The sequence below is a fragment of the Bufo bufo genome, chromosome 5 (genome assembly GCF_905171765.1).
Source record: "Bufo bufo chromosome 5, aBufBuf1.1, whole genome shotgun sequence".
Lineage (NCBI taxonomy): Eukaryota > Metazoa > Chordata > Amphibia > Anura > Bufonidae > Bufo > Bufo bufo.
Window position 1 is genome coordinate 12,781,902 of NC_053393.1, and position 19,207 is coordinate 12,801,108.

Sequence of the window (19,207 nt, forward strand, 5' to 3'; positions counted from 1 at the left end):
CGTATTCAGGAGAAGTTGGGGAATGTGTTTTGGGGTGTCATTTTACATATACCCATGCTGGGTGAGAGAAATATCTTGGCAAAAGACAACTTTTCCCATTTTTTTATACAAAGTTGGCATTTGACCAAGATATTTCTCTCACCCAGCATGGGTATATGTAAAATGACACCCCAAAACACATTCCCCAACTTCTCCTGAGTACGGCGATACCAGATGTGTGACACTTTTTTGCAGCCTAGATGCGCAAAGGTGCCCAAATTCCTTTTAGGAGGGCATTTTTAGACATTTGGATACCAGACTTCTTCTCACGCTTTGGGGCCCCTAGAATGCCAGGGCAGTATAAATACCCCACATGTGACCCCATTTTGGAAAGAAGACACCCCAAGGTATTCAATGAGGGGCATGGCGAGTTCATAGAAATTTTTTTTTTTTGGCACAAGTTAGCGGAAATTGATATTTTTAATTTTTTTCTCACAAAGTCTCCCGTTCCGCTAACTTGGGACAAAAATTTCAATCTTTCATGGACTCAATATGCCCCTCACGGAATACCTGGGGGTGTCTTCTTTCCGAAATGGGGTCACATGTGGGGTATTTATACTGCCCTGGCATTCTAGGGGCCCTAAAGCGTGAGAAGAAGTCTGGAATATAAATGTCTAAAAAATTTTACGCATTTGGATTCCGTGAGGGGTATGGGGAGTTCATGTGAGATTTTATTTTTTGACACAAGTTAGTGGAATATGAGACTTTGTAAGAAAAAAAAAAAAAAATTCCGCTAACTTGGGCCAAAAAAATATCTGAATGGAGCCTTACAGAGGGGTGATCAATGACAGGGGGGGTGATCAATGACAGGGGTGTGATCAATGACAGGGGGGTGATCAATGACAGGGGGGTTGATCAATGACAGGGGGGTTGATCAATGACAGGGGGTTGATCAATGACAGGGGGGTGATCAGGGAGTCTATATGGGGTGATAACCACAGTCATTGATCACGCCCGTGTAAGGCTTCATTCAGACGTCCGGATGCGTTTTGCGGATCCGATCCATCTATCAGTGCATCCGTAAAAATCATGCGGACGTCTGAATGGAGCTTTACAGGGGGGTAATCAATGACAGGGGGGTGATCAGGGAGTCTATATGGGGTGATCACCACAGTCATTGATCACGCCCCTGTAAGGCTTCATTCAGACGTCCGGATGCGTTTTGCGGATCCGATCCATCTATCAGTGCATCCGTAAAAATCATGCGGACGTCTGAATGGAGCTTTACAGGGGGGTAATCAATGACAGGGGGGTAATCAATGACAGGGGGGTGATCAGGGAGTCTATATGGGGTGATCACCACAGTCATTGATCATGTCCGTGTAAGGCTTCATTCAGACGTCCGGATGCGTTTTGCGGATCCGATCCATCTATCAGTGCATCCGTAAAAATCATGCGGACGTCTGAATGGAGCTTTACAGGGGGGTAATCAATGACAGGGGGGTGATCAGGGAGTCTATATGGGGTGATCACCACAGTCATTGATCACGCCCCTGTAAGGCTTCATTCAGACGTCCGGATGCGTTTTGCGGATCCGATCCATCTATCAGTGCATCCGTAAAAATCATGCGGACGTCTGAATGGAGCTTTACAGGGGGGTAATCAATGACAGGGGGGTAATCAATGACAGGGGGGTGATCAGGGAGTCTATATGGGGTGATCACCACAGTCATTGATCATGCCCCTGTAAGGCTTCATTCAGACGTCCGGATGCGTTTTGCGGATCCGATCCATCTATCAGTGCATCCGTAAAAATCATGCGGACATCTGAATGGAGCTTTACAGGGGGGTAATCAATGACAGGGGGGTGATCACCACAGTCATTGATCATGCGCCTGTAAGGCTTCATTCAGACGACCGGATGCGTTTTGCGGATCCGATCCATGTATCAGTGCATCCGTAAAAATCATGCGGACGTCTGAATGGAGCTTTACAGGGGGGTAATCAATGACAGGGGGGTAATCAATGACAGGGGGGTGATCAGGGAGTCTATATGGGGTGATCACCACAGTCATTGATCATGCCCCTGTAAGGCTTCATTCAGACGTCCGGATGCGTTTTGCGGATCCGATCCATCTATCAGTGGATCCGTAAAAATCATGCGGACGTCTGAATGGAGCTTTACAGGGGGTTGATCAATGACAGGGGGGTAATCAATGACAGGGGGGTGATCAGGGAGTCTATATGGGGTGATCAGGGGCTAATAAGGGGTTAATAAGTGACGGGGGGGGGGGGTGTAGTGTAGTGTAGTGGTGCTTGGTGCTACTTTACTGAGCTACCTGTGTCCTCTGGTGGTCGATCCAAACAAAGGGGAGCACCAGAGGACCAGGTAGCAGGTATATTAGACGCTGTTATCAAAACAGCGTCTAATATACCTGTTAGGGGTTAAAAAAAAACACATCTCCAGCCTGCCAGCGAACGATCGCCGCTGGCAGGCTGGAGATCAACTCTCTTACCTTCCGTTCCTGTGAGCGCGCGCGCCTGTGTGCGCGCGTTCACAGGAAGTCTCGCGTCTCGCGAGATGACGCGTATATGCGTGACTGTGCGCAGCGCTGCCACCTCCGGAATGCGATCCTGCGTTAGGCGGTCCGGAGGTGGTTAAGGACCAGGCCATTTTTCACCTTAAGGACCAGGCCATTTTTTGCAAATCTGACCAGCGTCACTTTAAGTGGTGATAACTTTAAAACGCTTTGACTTATCCAGGCCATTCTGTGATTGTTTTTTCGTCACATATTGTACTTCACGAGACTGGTAAAATGGATTCAAAAAAATTCTTTTTTATTTATAAAAAAAAATACCAAATGTACCCAAATTTTGGAAAAAATACCAAATTTCTAAGTTTCAATTTCTCTACTTCTATAATACATAGTAATACCTCCAAAAATAGTTATTAGTTTACATTCCCCATATGTCTACTTCATGTTTGGATCATTTTGGGAATGACATTTTAGTTTTTGGGGACGTTACAAGGCTTAGAAGTTTAGAAGCAAATTCAAAAACCCAATTTTTAGGGACCAGTTCAGGTCTGAAGTCACTTTGTGAGGGTTACATAATAGAAACCACCCAAAAATGACCCCATTCTAGAAACTAGACCCCTTAAGGTATTCAAAACTGATTTTACAAACGTCGTTAACCCTTTAGGTGTTCCACAAGAGTTAATGGCAAATGAAGATAAAATTTCAGAATTTCGATTTTTTGGGCAACTTTTCCATTTTAATCAATTTTGAAGCCCCCCTGATGCACCCCTAGAGTAGAAACTCCATAAAAGTGACCCCATCTAAGAAACTACACCCCTCAAGGTATTCAAAACTGATTTAGGTGTTGCACAAGAGTTATTGGCAAATGGAGATAACATTTCAGAATTTCTATTTTGGTAACCTTGCCTCACAAAAATGTAATATAGATAAACCAAAAATCATATGGTAAATAAACCAGTCCATCAAAATCTGCCTTCCAGAAACCATACGGCGTTCCTTTCCTTCTGCGCCCTGCCATTTGGTCATACAGCAGTTTACGACCACATATGGGGTGTTTCTGTAAACTGCAGAATCAGGGTAATAAATATTAAGTTTTGTTTGGCTGTTAAGAAAAAAACGGATTAAAATGGAAAATTTGCCCAAAAATAGCTTTTTTGGCACCGTTTTTTTATTTTATTTTTTTGACCGTGTTCATCTCAGGGGTTAGGGGGGGTATTTTTATTAGAGGTGGGACGAATCCAATTTTTTTCAAATCCGAATCCGAAAAGGTTCTCGAATATATTGAATCTTTCAAATCTCGAATCCTACGAATCCTGTACATAATTGTGTGAACGGTGTAAGAAACAAAGTCAGACAGCGTCAGTTTGTTTGAACCTCCGCCTCCATCCCCGTCACGGTCGCACCCTCTATGACCGCGATCGTTACGCCCCTGCTCCTATCACTACAGAACATACAGGGTAATACTGCGCCCCATACCTCTTACATCCAGTGACGTCTCCTTTGATGTAGATGTTCCTCATCTTCTCCTTTCAGACCTTCAGACCAGACCACCATTTTTCAGCCATTTTTCATCTCTACAGTTTGACCAAAAAAAATAAAATCTTAGTTTACTACTTTTCCATCATCCTCGCATCTTTTGGACAAATCACCAATACTGTGCCGCTGTTCTCCCCAATACTATACTGCAGAAACAGATAATACCCCTGATAATACTAGTACCACACAGAGCCCCCCATATAAAATACCCCTTCTTTGTGGCCTCAGTAGATGCCCCCATAGTGCCCCCCAATAATGTGCCAATAAGAAGTGGCCCCACAGTGCCCCCCATAGATGCCCCCCTAATCATGTGCCAGTATTAAGTGCCTCTCTCCTCCCCCCCATGTGCCAGTATCAAGTGCGGAGTGCCTCTCTCCCCCCCCCATGTGCCGGTATCATAGTGCCATCTCCCCCCCAATGTGCCAGTATCATAGTGCCATCTCCCCCCCAATGTGCCAGTATCATAGTGCCATCTCCCCCCCAATGTGCCAGTATTATAGTGCCATCTCCCCCCATAATGTGCCAGTATCATAGTGCCATCTCCCCCCCCCCCAATGTGCCATTATCATAGTGCCATCTCCTCCCAATGTGCCAGTATCATAGTGCCATCTCCCCCCATAATGTGCCATTATTATAGTGCCACCTCCCCCCATAATGTGCCAGTGTTATAGTGCCATCTCCCCCCATAATGTGCCAGTATAATAGTGCCATCTCCCCCCAATGTGCCAGTATCATAGTGCCATCTCCCCCCATAATGTGCCAGTATTATAGTGCCACCTCCCCCCATAATGTGCCAGTATCATAGTGCCATCTCCCCCCATAATGTGCCAGTATTGTAGTGCCACCTCCCCCCATAATGTGCCAGTATCATAGTGTCATCTCCCCCCATAATGTGCCAGTATTATAGTGCCACCTCCCCCCATAATGTGCCAGTATCATAGTGCCATCTCCCCCAAAATGTGCCAGTATCATAGTGCCATCTCCCCCAATGTGCCAGTATTATAGTGCCATCTCCGCCCATAATGTGCCAGTATCATAGTGCCATCTCCCCCCCCAATGTGCCATTATCATAGTGCCATCTCCCCCCAATGTGCCAGTGTCATAGTGCCACCTCCCCCCATAATGTGCCAGTATTATGGTGCCATCTCCCCCATAATGTGCCAGTATCATAGTGCCATCTCCCCCAATGTGCCAGTATCATAGTGCCATCTCCCCCCATAATGTGCCAGTATTATAGTGCCACCTCCCCCCATAATGTGCCAGTATCATAGTGTCATCTCCCCCCATAATGTGCCAGTATTATAGTGCCACCACCCCCCATAATGTGCCAGTATGATAGTGCCATCTCCTCCAAAATGTGCCAGTATCATAGTACCATCTCCCCCCCCCAATGTGCCAGTATTATAGTGCCATCTCCCCCCATAATGTGCCAGTATCATAGTGCCATCTCCCCCAAAATGTGCCAGTATCATAGTGCCACCCTCCCAATGTGCCAGTATTATAGTGCCATCTCCCCCCATAATGTGCCAGTATCATAGTGCCTCCCCCCCCAATGTGCCAGTAGTATCATAGTGCCTCCCCCCCGAAATGTGCCAGTATCATAGTGCCTCCCCCCCCCGCAATGTGCCAGTAGTATCATAGTGCCTCTCACCTCTCCCCCTCGCCAATGTGCCAGTAACAGATAAAAAAAAAAAAAAACACTTACTTACCTCCGCTGCGATGCAGGCCTCTTCTGGCCTGTGTCCCGCACTGTACGGCTCAGGCAGCGCGATAACGTCATCGCGCCGCCTGCTCCGGCCTCTGATAGGCTGCGGGCCTTGTGCCGGCAGCCTAACAGAGGAACAGGGAAAGGAAACGCCTCTCCCTCCCCTGTCGCAGCAGCGAAGCGCTCATCTTCTGCTGTGCCCTGCCCCGCCACCACCAGTCTGGGCCCCACCGGGATTCGTCGGATTCGTATCCGGTAAATCACGCCGGGATTCGAGTCCACGAATCCCACGAATCCAGCAAGATTCGAGGGATTCGTGGATTCGACGAATCCCCCGTCCCATCTCTAATTTTTATAGAGCAGATTCTTACAGACGCGGCAATACTTAATATGTATTTTTATTTATTTATTTATGTTTCACACTATATAATCTTTTTATAAACAAAAAAAACATTTTAGTATCTCCATAGTCTAAGAGTAATTATTTTGTCTTTAGCCGATTATCTTAGGCAGGGGCTAATTTTTTGTGGGATGAGAGGACGGTTTTATTGGCACTATTTTGGGGGGGCTTATGACTTTTTGATCGCTTGCTATTACAATTTTTGTGATGTAAGATGACAAAAAAAAGGTTTTATTTTATTTTTTTGACTGTGTTCATCTGAGGGGTTGGGGGGGTATTTTTATAGAGCAGATTCTTACGGACGCAGCGATACCTAATATGTCTATTTTTTTTATTTTAGTTTTACTAAATAATATTTTTGAAAATCTTTTAGTTTTATTGTCTCAAGTCTGAGAACCAGTTTTTTATCCGATTGTCAGTGTCTAAATTGGGATATAAATTTAGTACTCCATGGAAGTGTGGTACTCCCTGAAGCAACCAATAATGCAGAGGCCCGGATGATCGGGGCACGTGTCACACTGAGTAGTGGTGTCCTTCCGTATCCCCCTCCTGTGACACACTCTGCACCTTTTTGGGTCTGTCCCTTCTTTCCAGTATGGGGGACCACACCTGGAAAGTGTTGGTCAGGGACGATCCGGGCGCCTCCAGTTCCCGAGGTACTCCGGCCTGCTCTTTTCCGGTCAGAAAAGATCAGGTCCTTGAGGACTGCCTCATAGAACTGGAGGAATGTCCCTGTGTTGCCAGCGCTCCGGGACAGCACAAAAGAGTTGTACAAGGCAACCTGCACCAAGTAGACCGCAAATTTATTGTACCATGCCGGGGTTTTGCGCATGGCGTTATATGGCTTGAGGACTTGATCAGATAGATCAACTCCTCCCATATACCGATTGTAGTCGACGATACAACCGGGCTTGAGGACCGTTGCCGCTGTACCTCGCACAGAGACGGGGGTGATGCCGTTACCATGAATTGTGGACAGTACAAGGACATCCCTCTTGTCCTTATATCTGACCAGCAACAGGTTTCCGCTGGTAAGGGCACGTGTCTCACCCCTGGGGATAGGTACCTGGAGGGGGTGGGTAGGGAGGCCGCGTTGATTTTTCCGCATGGTCCCACAAGTGGACGTGGATCTGGCGGCGAGGGACTGGAACAAGGGGATACGTACACGTACAGCTGGTAACCCTTATCTAGCAGTGGGTGCATAAGGTCCCACACAAGTTTCCCGCTAACACCCAGAGTGGGGGGACATTCTGGGGGTTGAATACGGGAATCTCGCCCCTCGTACACACAAAACTTGTAAGTGTACCCTGAGGTACTCTCACAAAGTTTGTACAGCTTCACGCCATACCTCGCCCGCTTAGAGGGAACATACTGGCGGGAAATGAGTCTCCCCTTGAAAGAGGATCGATGACCGGCCTGATTTTGTACAGGCGGTCATAGGCAGGATCACCTTGGGGGGGACATGCTGCATTATCTGAATAATGCAGGCATTTCCGGATGGCCTCAAACCGGGAGCGTGTCATGGCCATACTGTAAAATGGGGTCTGGTAGAGGACGTCCCCACTCCATTAATGCCTGACACTAGGTTTCTCGACTAGGCCCATGTGCAGCACAAGGCCCCAAAATGTCCTCATCTCGGCTGCACTGACCGGGGTCCAGCCACCGGGTCTAGCCAAAAAGGAGCCCGGGTGTTGAGCCACGAACTGTTGGGTGTACAGGTTCGTCTGCTCTACCATCAGATTTACAAAGTGGTCACTGAAAAAAAGACTAAAATAGTCGTATTCAGTGAAGCCCACTGTGGAAATCTGGATTCCTGGTTGGCCTACAAAATCAGGAATCACGGGCTCATAACGCTCTGGGGTACACCAGACAATTTCACCGGCAGGGGGCTCCAGTGGATTTAACTGGTGGGCCGGAAAACTAGTGCGAGCCCCAGAGCTGCTCGTACTAGGGTGGGCCACAGGGTCCCTAGAATGGCGGTCCCCTTGCTCCGCCTGGCGGCGTCTCCGCTGCCTTGTAGGCTCATCATCATTCCTAGATGATGATGAGGACGTGGATGACAAAAGGAAAGTGGGGTCATCCTCGTCCTCACTCGGACTCTTGGACTCAGAGGCAAGCTGGGCATATGCCTCCTCGGCCGAGAACATCCGGCGGGCCATAGGGGAGTGTGTGTGTGCGTGTGTATGTGTGCGTGCGTGGAAAACTTCATTTGGTGTGTGTTTGTTTGGGGGCACGGGTGTTCGCAAACTCACCCTAAACCTAACAGACAAAAGAAAAAAAAGACTAACAAAAAAAAGGGCAAAAAATGTGAAAAAAATAAATAAAAAAATTAAAAAATCGCTGATCAACTGTCCGAAGCGGTGGGGTGTGCGATGTGCTAACAGCGGCCGGACGCTAAGAGTGCCGGCAACAGTCAGCGTACGCACAAAAAAAAAAAAAACTGCTTGAGCAGGGGGGCAAGCTGCAGCACCCCTGGGGGGTCTAGGGTCACACAGCTGTGCTGTGGACCCCAGACACCCGATTTAGGGTGATACAATCAAAAATAGTTTTGTTATTTTCTTCTCACTAACTTGCCCTAAAATATCCCTGCCTAATCTAACCTGTCCCTAGCCTTTCCCTAATTACCTGGGTGCTGGGGCACAGATGGGGGTGCTGGCTGGAGATCCGTGCAGCGATCCACGTGCAGCGCTCCTCTCTCCTCGGCTCCCCGGACACAAAAGGAGGAGGAGAGGAGCGCTGTGGTAATTTGAACCTCCCGCCCCTGCAGCCGACCAATGAGAGCGATCCTGAGAGGTGATGTCACCATCACCTCTCAGGATCGCAGGATGGTGATTGGTGGTGTATTATCACACCACTGATCACCATCCTGTTCCGGGTTATCGGGTCCCCAGAGACCCGAATAACCCAGAAACGCAGCAAACCGCAGGTCTGAATTGACCTGCGGTTTGCTGCGATAGCGAACATGGGGGGGTTACAGGACCCCCCGCGCATTTAGTCAAGGTGCCTGCTCAATGATTTGAGCAGGCATCGGGTTCCGATCACCGCCCGCCGGGCGGCGGTGATCGGAACTATACATGACGTACCAATAAGTCATGTGTCCGGAACAGTTTAAGCCCTTTGTAAACCTCAAACCCTACAGCTGACCCCTCAGATTTGTATTTTTTATAAATGCCCTTTTTTTTTGTCTTTTATTGCCCTTTTTACAGTAGCTGTAAGCCATGGCGAGTTTAATTTTAGCCGTTTATACTTGTTACCTAAAGAAATAAAAAAATTTGTGCAATTACTCAATGTGGATTTAAAGCTCTCCCATTTATCCTCAGCATTGTAGCGTTCAGAGGAGGGAGAGACCGCAAAGCAGGATTCAAGTACAGTACAGCGGACAAGGGGACTGAAGCAAAAACCGGCTTTATTAAGGAGCAAAATGAAACTGCCGGAAAACCTGAGTAACAATACAGTACCACCGCCGCAGAGGCGCAATGGGTCAATGACAGGAATGGTATGAACAGGTGAACATAAATCAACAACAATGGCAATAGAGTTTTGCATATACACAGAATGAGCTAAACAGTAAGCAGTCAGCTTGCAAGCTACTCTCACTACCAATTTCCTATCTAGCCCTGCTACCCAGGGGACGCTTCTACAGCGCACTGACTAAGTCCCTGACTCTATAAACTATCACAGGAAAGCACCGGTGCCACTCAGGATCCAGGTCCGGTCGCTTGCTTGGCTGTCTTTCTCTCTCTGGTCACAACAGATGCAGATCTCCACCTAGTTTCAGCTCTGGCAGGAAGGATCCGGCTTGTACTGGTCTCTACACACAGTCCCACTCCTCTGGAACACACAGTGAAGTCCTCTGTGTGCAGCTCCACAGCTGTCAGGAAAATCTCAGCTGATATAGCCTCCTGCTGCTCCAGTCTTTTACTGTTATCTCTCAGCAGTCCAGCTCTCAGCAAGGCCCCCAGCAACTTCTGGAACAGCCCGGGAAAAACTTCTTAACTCTTTCTTAGCCTCTGGCCAGCACAACTCAGGTTCCTGTTTAGTCACAGTGGCCTCTGGTGGCCGGAGGGAAACATGACAGTCTGCATAGATATAAGTGCTGGAAATGCTGCTGGTTGATTCAGGGCTGCCTCTTACAGTATTATTATGTGACAGTAGCTGCTCCCAGTCTATGCCCTAAAATGCTGCCCTCAACCCAGGGAAATTAGCCTTTTTAAAATTCAGTGTCTTTGCTCTTCCTGACAGAGTTTGCTTCTTATAGTTTAGGTAGCCCAGGTAGAGCGAATTTCTATCATTCCACAAAGCAAATTATTAGCCAACGGCCTTAAATGTGCACAATGTCAAATATTATACAGCCAGCAACACAGAGGATTCCTGACAAATCGGTCTCTTCATCCAGGAGAGTATAACATGGTGTCTGAAGCAATACATATATACACTACATGGAAAAAAGTGCTGACCCCTCCACATTCCACCTCCAGGAGCTTTTCTGACCCCACTTTCTACATCCATAGGCAGTAATATGCAGTTGTTCCTCTTTTGCTCTTCTGGGAAGGCTTTTTACAAGATTTTGGAAGGTGTCAGTGGGAATTGTTTCCCATTTATCCAGAAGAACATTTGTGAGGTCAGGGACTGTTGTTGGAGGAGATGGCCTGACTCGCAATCTCTCTGATGTTGGATGGGGGGTAAGGTCAGTTCATGTCATGTGTCCTGTGAAGTTGTACCAGATCCCCCAACCATGCCTTATATAGAGTTTCCTTGCACACTGGGGCGCAGTCATGCTAGAACAGAAAAGGGCCACTATCTCTCTTCTGCCTACACCATCTTTAATGTCCCTCCACCATTTTTGGTTCCCCACTATATCTGGCATGTCCCATACAATCTCTTGTGCCTACATAGAGACCTCCAATAGGACATTACTACATAGAGACCTCCAATAGGACTTTACTACATAGAGACCTCCAATAGGACATTACTACATAGAGACCTCCAATAGGACATTACTACATAGAGACCTCCAATAGGACATTACTACATAGAGACCTCCAATAGGACATTACTACATAGAGACCTAAAATAGGACATTACTACATAGAGACCCCCAATAAGATATTACTACATAGAGACCTCCAAAGGACATTACTACATAGAGACCTCCAATAGGACATTACTACATAGAGACCCCTATAGGACATTACTACATAGAGACCTCCAATAGGACATTACTAGATAGAGACCTCCAATAGGACATTACTACATAGAGACCCAAAATAGGACATTACTACATAGAGACCTCCAATAGGACATTACTACATAGAGACCCCCAATAGGACATTAATACATAGAGACATCCAATAGGACATTACTACATAGAGACCCCTATAGGACATTACTACATAGAGACCCCCAATAAGATATTACTACATAGAGACCTCCAAAGGACATTACTACATAGAGACCTCCAATAGGACATTACTACATAGAGACCCCTATAGGACATTACTACATAGAGACCCCAATAAGATATTACTACATAGAGACCTCCAAAGGACATTACTACATAGAGACCTCCAACAGGACATTACTACATAGAGACCCCCAATAGGACATTACTACATAGAGACCAGCAATAGGACATTACTACATAGAGACCCCTAATCGGACATTACTACATAGAGACCTCCAATAGGACATTACTACATAGAGACCCAAAATAGGACATTACTACATAGAGACCTCCAATAGGACATTACTACATAGAGACCCCCAATAGGACATTACTACATAGAGACCTCCAATAGGACATTACTACATAGAGACCCCTATAGGACATTACTAAATAGAGACCCCTAATAGGATATTACTACATAGAGACCTCCAACAGGACATTACTACATAGAGACCTCCAAAGGACATTACTACATAGAGACCTCCAACAGGACATTACTACATAGAGCCCCCTAATAGGACATTACTACATAGAAATCAGCAATAGGACATTACTACATAGAGACCCCTAATCGGACATTACTACATATAGACCTCCAATAGGACATTACTACATAGAGACCCAAAATAGGACATTACTACATAGAGACCCACAATAGGACATTACTACATTGAGGCCCCCCAATAGGACATTACTACATAGAGACCCCAATAGGACATTACTACATAGAGACCCCAATAGGACATTACTACATAGAGACCTCCAATAGGACATTTTTACATAGAGACCCCCAAAAGGACATTACTACATAGAGACCTCCAATTAGACACTACTACATACAGACCTGCAATTAGACATTACTACATAGAGACCCCAATAGGACATTACTACATAGAGACCCCCAAAAGGACATTACTACATAGAGACCTCCAATTAGACATTACTACATACTGTACATGCAGTAGAGGTAAGTGGGTTTTTTATATTAATTACTATGAGGTTGGAGGCTGATCTGAGGCTGACCTGAGGCAGGGGGCTCATTTGCTGGAGCTGACCTGAGGCAGGGGTTCATGTGAGGCTGGGGCTGATGTGAGGCACGGGTTGATGTGAGGCAGGGGGGGTCATCTGAGGCATTGGGGGCTGATCTGAGGTCTCATTGGGGGTCATTCACATTAGAGTCTGATCTGAGGTCTGATTGTGCGTCTGATCTCAGGTCTTATTGGAGTTTTATTAACATTGGGAGTCTGATGGGGCTGTAAGCTGAGGTCTGATTAACATTGGGGGTCCGATCTGACATCTAAATAAATCTTATAGGGTGAAAAATATGGTAGTTCCTGCTTTTTATTCAATCTGTAGGGGGTGCATGTATTCAATATCAAGAGCCAGAAGGATTCCCTGCTGAATAGCTTGTGTAATGCCCCAGAGTGGCATTACCACTTCTGCACCCTGCTACTGTCTTTACTGGTTAACCTCATGTCATCATGTGTATTTATTCCAAGTCCTTCACAATGTGCATTCCTATTTCTATGTAACTGTTGTGTTCAAATGTAATGTGCCTGGTTCACCAGCAGGTGGCAGCAAACATGGCAGAGCTACAGTTAGGTAGAATGGAGCTTTCCATTCCATTCTAACACCCCCCTCTGTGGAGGAGTGGGCGAGTCCCACTTCCTGCAGGAAGGGAGGGGACTAGTTTCTAGAGCAGTCTAGCTTACCCCCAGCTAGGGGAAGGAAGCAAGTGCTGGGCACATCTCTGCTGAACGTGCCGAGGCTAAGCAAAGCCAAGCCAGCCAGAGCACCTTCAGCTCTGCTGGATATGGAGGTCACAGTTGAGAGCTTCAGGAGCCAGGAGGAGATTTCCCCGGCCTAATCAAAAGACAGACTACAAAGAGAGAAGTTACAGCATAAAGTAGAAGCAAAGTTATACAGCCAGCCTTTCAGCACAGCAGAGCCAGAGGGCAACATATGTAGCAGAGTTGAGTTTGCCTGCCAGAGTTTAATGCTAAAGCCTGCTGGGACCAAGACAAAGTTTGTGAACGGTTTTGAAGAAAGTTTATGCAAAGTAAAGCTGCTATTCTACTTCATCACAATGTCTGGACTCAATGATTGCTTCCAATTCTTCAATTACTAGCCCCTATTTGTCTGCTTCGGAGCCAACGCCTGGGGTTGCAGCTGTATCCAGTTAGGAGCACCGTGACACTCGCACAAAACATTAAGGGACATTTTAGGCCACCCTATACCACTCGGCCATTCTTACACCTGGGTACTCTGTTCCATCTAATAGGGCCACAGGGCTTGCTCTTAAAATCTCCTCCAAGTATGGGTGGATTAAGGCTACTTTCACATCTGCGTTTTTCTTTTGGGTACTGAGATCTGGCACAGGGTCTCAAAACCGCAGCAAAACGCTTCAGTTTTGTCCCCATTCATTGTCAATGGTGAGAAAACTGAATAAACCGGAACAGAGTGCACCAGAATGCATTCTGTTCCAGTTTGTTGCGTTCCCATGCTGGACACAAAATCGCTGCAAGCATGTAAGTCAGTGGTGCTGGATCCATTTTTTTTTTCAAACATGAAAAAACTGGATCCGACACCCATTGACTTCCAGTGGTTTTATTGCCAGATCCGGTTTCTTCATTTTAGATATAATGCAACCGGATCTGTTCTGAACGGAGGCAGCCGGTTGTATTATAATAACGGCACCAGTTTGCTGTGGTTTTGAGATCCCATGACGGACAGAAAAGGGCAAATGTGAAAGTAGCCTAAATCTTTCAGTCCCAGCACGTTAAGCCTGTTTTATGGCAAGTGCATCAATACTGCAGAAATCTTTCTCGCAGTAGACCTCCTGATGTCTTCTGATCCTGACTTCTGGTGGCCCCGTAGTGCAGTCGGCATTGTGTACAGGTGATCAGATATACCGCATTAGATGAGTTACAAAAAAAAAATATCCTGCCGGATACTGAGATAAGTCTGATTATTAGGAGAAGCAAATTCCTTCATAGGTGACATCACCACAAGTACATGTTTTGTGACCGTATTAGTTCACCTAACAGTAGGTTCTTTTTAGTATGTTTATGTGGCGAAACCGACCTCGCCACTGGGTTTTGGAGAGGACTGGCTGCTGGCTTTTTGCCCCAGGATTATGGGCCATATACTAACTTTTAAACCCCTGAACCGATTCAAGTGAATTTTGGATAGGTTTGTCCCCACGTTATACTGTTTGAATTAATGTAAGTTATATGTATGGCCAATGTAAACTCACAAAGTTGTAACAATTGTCAGCTTGGGAGGAAAATGCTGGGTGTGTTTCTATTGTGCCATTGTCCCATTGTGTGTTTAAATGGTGATGTCTGTCCTGTTGTCCTCACATGTGTATTGGCGATCTCCCTTTGTTCTGAGAGATAATTGGATTGCTCCTCAGGTTGTCTCCAGACAGAGGGGAGGAGACCATGATGCATTGTGGGGATATGTTGTCCTATGTCCCAGTCTTCATTCTGGTCCTCTGGGGGCGTGAACGATTGGTTGCTGTAGTTGCATTGTATGTGTTGTTAATTACTGATTGGTTGTATTTCAAACCCCTGTGGGCAGTACTATGTTTTTGGTTTGTGAATAAAAGAGGCTGTACGTGAAGTACAGTCAGTTCCTGTTTTACACTCAACATAGAGCCTCGTCTCATGTGTATGGGGATTGCTATACGCTGTATACTCCCCGGGCTATAACTCCTAGCTCTTGTAAGAGCTTGCTCCTGGTTCCTGCCTCTGGATTTAGGAGAGGTTCACCCACTGGAGCCTTGTCATAGGTCCAGGGTGGGTACGAGACGGCGAGACCTCCACCAAGCTTCGGCGGTTCGTGGGGTCTGCAGTGCTGACGGGGTCAAGTGGAGTGCTTGGAGTCCTCTGGAAGCACTTGGAGCATCTATCGACGGAGGTACCCAGTCGGGGTGCTAGGCGTTCCGTTACAGTTCTTGGGAGGGAAGGATTGTATGCTGTACCGGCCTATTTGGATCATTGCCTGCTTTTCCTGTCTACCAGCGGAGACCTTGTGGATCGTGCTACCCCTCCGCTACAGTTTAGGATGACACGAGGTGGCAAACAATAATGTATTGCCATCAGTTGGTTTCTAAATGTACGTGTTTTTGCAGTTTGTGTGTGAACATCGCCATATAATGAAAGGTCCAAAAACTCAAGGCAAGTTGCATGGTATTTCACGATGAAAAATAATCCCAAAGAATTATTATTTAGAAACCCTGTGATGTCCAGTATGGCAGACACATCGGACCCCCAAATAAACAGAAGGTCATCGATGAAACTGCCATACCAGACCAATGAACGGGTCGGGGCACTCTTAACAGGGGCGAAAAGATGGAATCCCTCCCTTTATGCCATATAAATATTAGCAAGGGAAGGAGAGAACTTCGCCCCCATCGAGCCACCCGTAATGTGCAAATAAAAAATCTGATCAAACAGAAAATAATTATGTGTCAAAAGAAACATCACAGCCGGACATAGAAACTCCTGCAGGACAAAGAATAGTCAATGAAAGTGAATGAAAACCATTCTAAAGCTTCACTCTCCAAATGGAGAGGGATGACGGTGAGTAAAGATCTGCCGTGATCCCCGTGTGGTGGGATTGCCAGGAGACTTGTTGTAGTGCAGCCAATACTGGTGTTGAATCCTGGATGAAGAATCAAAGGAATCAGTGGTTGGAGTAGACTATCTACCCACTGGTAGGTTCTCATTAAGAGAACCTATTCCCGCCACAATAGGACAAAAGGGTGGAGGAAACCCAAGCTTATGTATTTTTGGAAAAGAGTGGAAAACTGGAATTACCGGATAATCAACCAAGTAAAACCAGAAAAAGTAAAACCTTATTGTCCAATCTCATATACTGTAGTTCGGCGCTGCAGGATCCATTTGAAGTAGTCCTTCTTCACTACACAAAGGGGGTCATTTACTAAGCTAAAGTTCACCTAAATTAGGCGTATTAAGGGTGCAGTTGCGCTGCTGTGACTTCGCCACGCTCACGCCAGGTCTACAATTGTGGGCATGGCGTGGATGGGGAAGGGGACAGGCGACAGCCCCATCTCATTCACTATTTTCTGTGTCTGGTTTAGGCGTAGAAAAAGGTCTGAATGTAAGACCGCTCTGAAGCTGTCTTACATTTAGAACTGGTGCTGGATATGACAAAGTTATGGAGAAGCCGGCGCCTTTTCATAACTCCCGCAGATCCACTGCCATCTTAGGGGTTTATTAAGACCAGCATCTAAAATGCCAGTCTTAAAAAATGTGCCCCAAAATGTTTAAAAATTTTATCCGCTCTGCCTCAAAGACAGAAGGTTGCTCCATTTGTTCTATCGATGACTCCTCGTACACTTCCACAGATAATCACTGCGCCAAAACTTCTCTGATGCTCCACACACTTCTGATCTCCCACTAAATTATCTTAATGAGACTCCGGTATCAACCAATCCTTGCAATTCATGTTTATAACTGTTAGCTGGATCACAAGTGAGTTCCTATAGGCAGGGGCGGATTGGCCATAGACCCTATAGGGAGATTTCCCGATGGAATGATGCCCAAGGCGCCACTCAAGCCCTCTTGATGGCCGCAGGCCAGGTACATAATGATCTGATGCTCAATGGCCACAGGTGCTCTCCTGAGCTCAACTGCATTACTATCCTCATAACGGTGATACAATTGAATACTGTGGCTGGGACTGCAGTATTTTGTGCTGCCCTGTGGTATTTGGTTCTGCTGGGGCGGTATTCTGAGCCGCACTATGGTATTGCAGGCCCCGCCTACTTCAGTTGTCCCCGCCTAATGGTTTTGGCCCGTCTTCTGTCAATTTGGACCTACCTACAACATGGGGCCACTTTTAGTTCCCAATCCGCCCCTGCCTATAGGCTATATTCCTTCTAAGATGATATATCAGCCTTGTGGGTCATTTTGTGATAAGGAGCCTAAATGTGGCATGTCTGTAAGAGTAGAAAAGCCAAACTCACCATCCGTCATGATCAGCAGACTAGGCTATGAGGAAATAATGCTGAGCGACATGGAAGGTACTGACTTGGTCAAAGAGGGTCTTTTACAAAAATAGTGTCCCACCATGCTGTCTCACCACCCAGAGCATCCATCTTGAGAAAAAGGTGAAGGAAAGGAGGACACGCAAATAGAAGAGGATGGACCAGGATGACACAAATACAAAAAGGAACAGAAAACACATAAAAACTGAAGTAAAGACTTCCGGTTCCGGCGCCGCCATGTGAGGACACAGTGCACGGAGCTCCTGCATACCGCCGAACACTGCTTTCATTTTGCAGCGCAGGGAACTGCTTTTCAACCCTGAGAGACGTCCGACTGACACCACTTACCTGCACCGAGGAGCTGATGGAAAGATATCTCCTCCGGAGTGGGCAGAAGATTACAGGTGCGCAGCTAGCAGCCTCACAGAGTGCGGCAAAAATGGCGGACACTCAGTCACTGATATTCCGGGAGGAGGGCTCTCAAAGTACTCAGGGTGAGGGGTCCCCCTTGGGTGGCTCGGTCCCATTGGACTATGAACAGCTAGCCATTGAAGTGGCAATGCGTATAATGCCGGATATCCAGAAAACCCTGGAAACGACAATACTGGCCTCTTTTAACTCCCTGAGGGAAGAAGTAAATCAGACCAGCATACAAGTGGGGGCCCTAGAGAAAGAGCTGCGTTCCTTGCAGCAGCAAGCAGGGGACACTGAATCTGTTTTGAAATCTCAACAGCATGCCCTGGAGTACCTGCGGTTTAAAGTTGATGACCTTGAAAACAGGTCCCGCCGCAACAACCTGAGGGTGGTGGGTCTGCCTGAGTCCATTAAACAACCGGACCTGTTGGATATATGTGAAAAAGAATTGCCTGAGGCCCTGGGCTTAAAAAATTTCTGTCGGGTGGAGCGGGCCCACAGGATTGGCCCGGAAAGAGGCGCCACTAGGGACTCTAATACGGAGTCTCCCCGTGGTGGGGATGGACGGCCTCGCCAAGTTATTTTTAAATTGCTGGACTTTAATGATAAGGTGGCTCTACTTCGCAGTTTTCGTAAGAGACGGCATCAGATTACCATCAGGGGCCACAAAATCTTATTGTTTGAGGATTTCTCGGCTGAGGTGGCGAAAAAACGCAAGGCTTTCAGCCCAGTCTGCACTGCACTTTATCAAAGGGACATCAGGTTTCAACTTCTTTTCCCTGCGATTCTAAAGATCCACAGAGCACACGGAGGGACTATTACCTTTAGATCCCCTTCTGAGGCAGAGGAGGCCTTAGATGAGATTGTGGATTCAGAGCCGCATGATGTCCCCCTCTCTCCTCAGCGGCCCACTCTGAAGGACTCATTGGAACCAGCTGTTCGCCGAGGGAATGACCGTTCGCGCAATGGCCCAGAAAGGCCCTCCAGAAGAGGGCGTTGATACTCCTCAATTCAAAATGTGGTTGGGACTCATTCCTGAGGGGTAGTATTTGTTAGTGCTGCTCATCCGTTCCAGATTAGGGATGTATGTTATTCTGCTCTATGCTCCATGTTAGGGCCTTTTATTGTTCAGTCATACAGATTGCCATTGTTTAGGCCAGGTATGAGAGAGCTC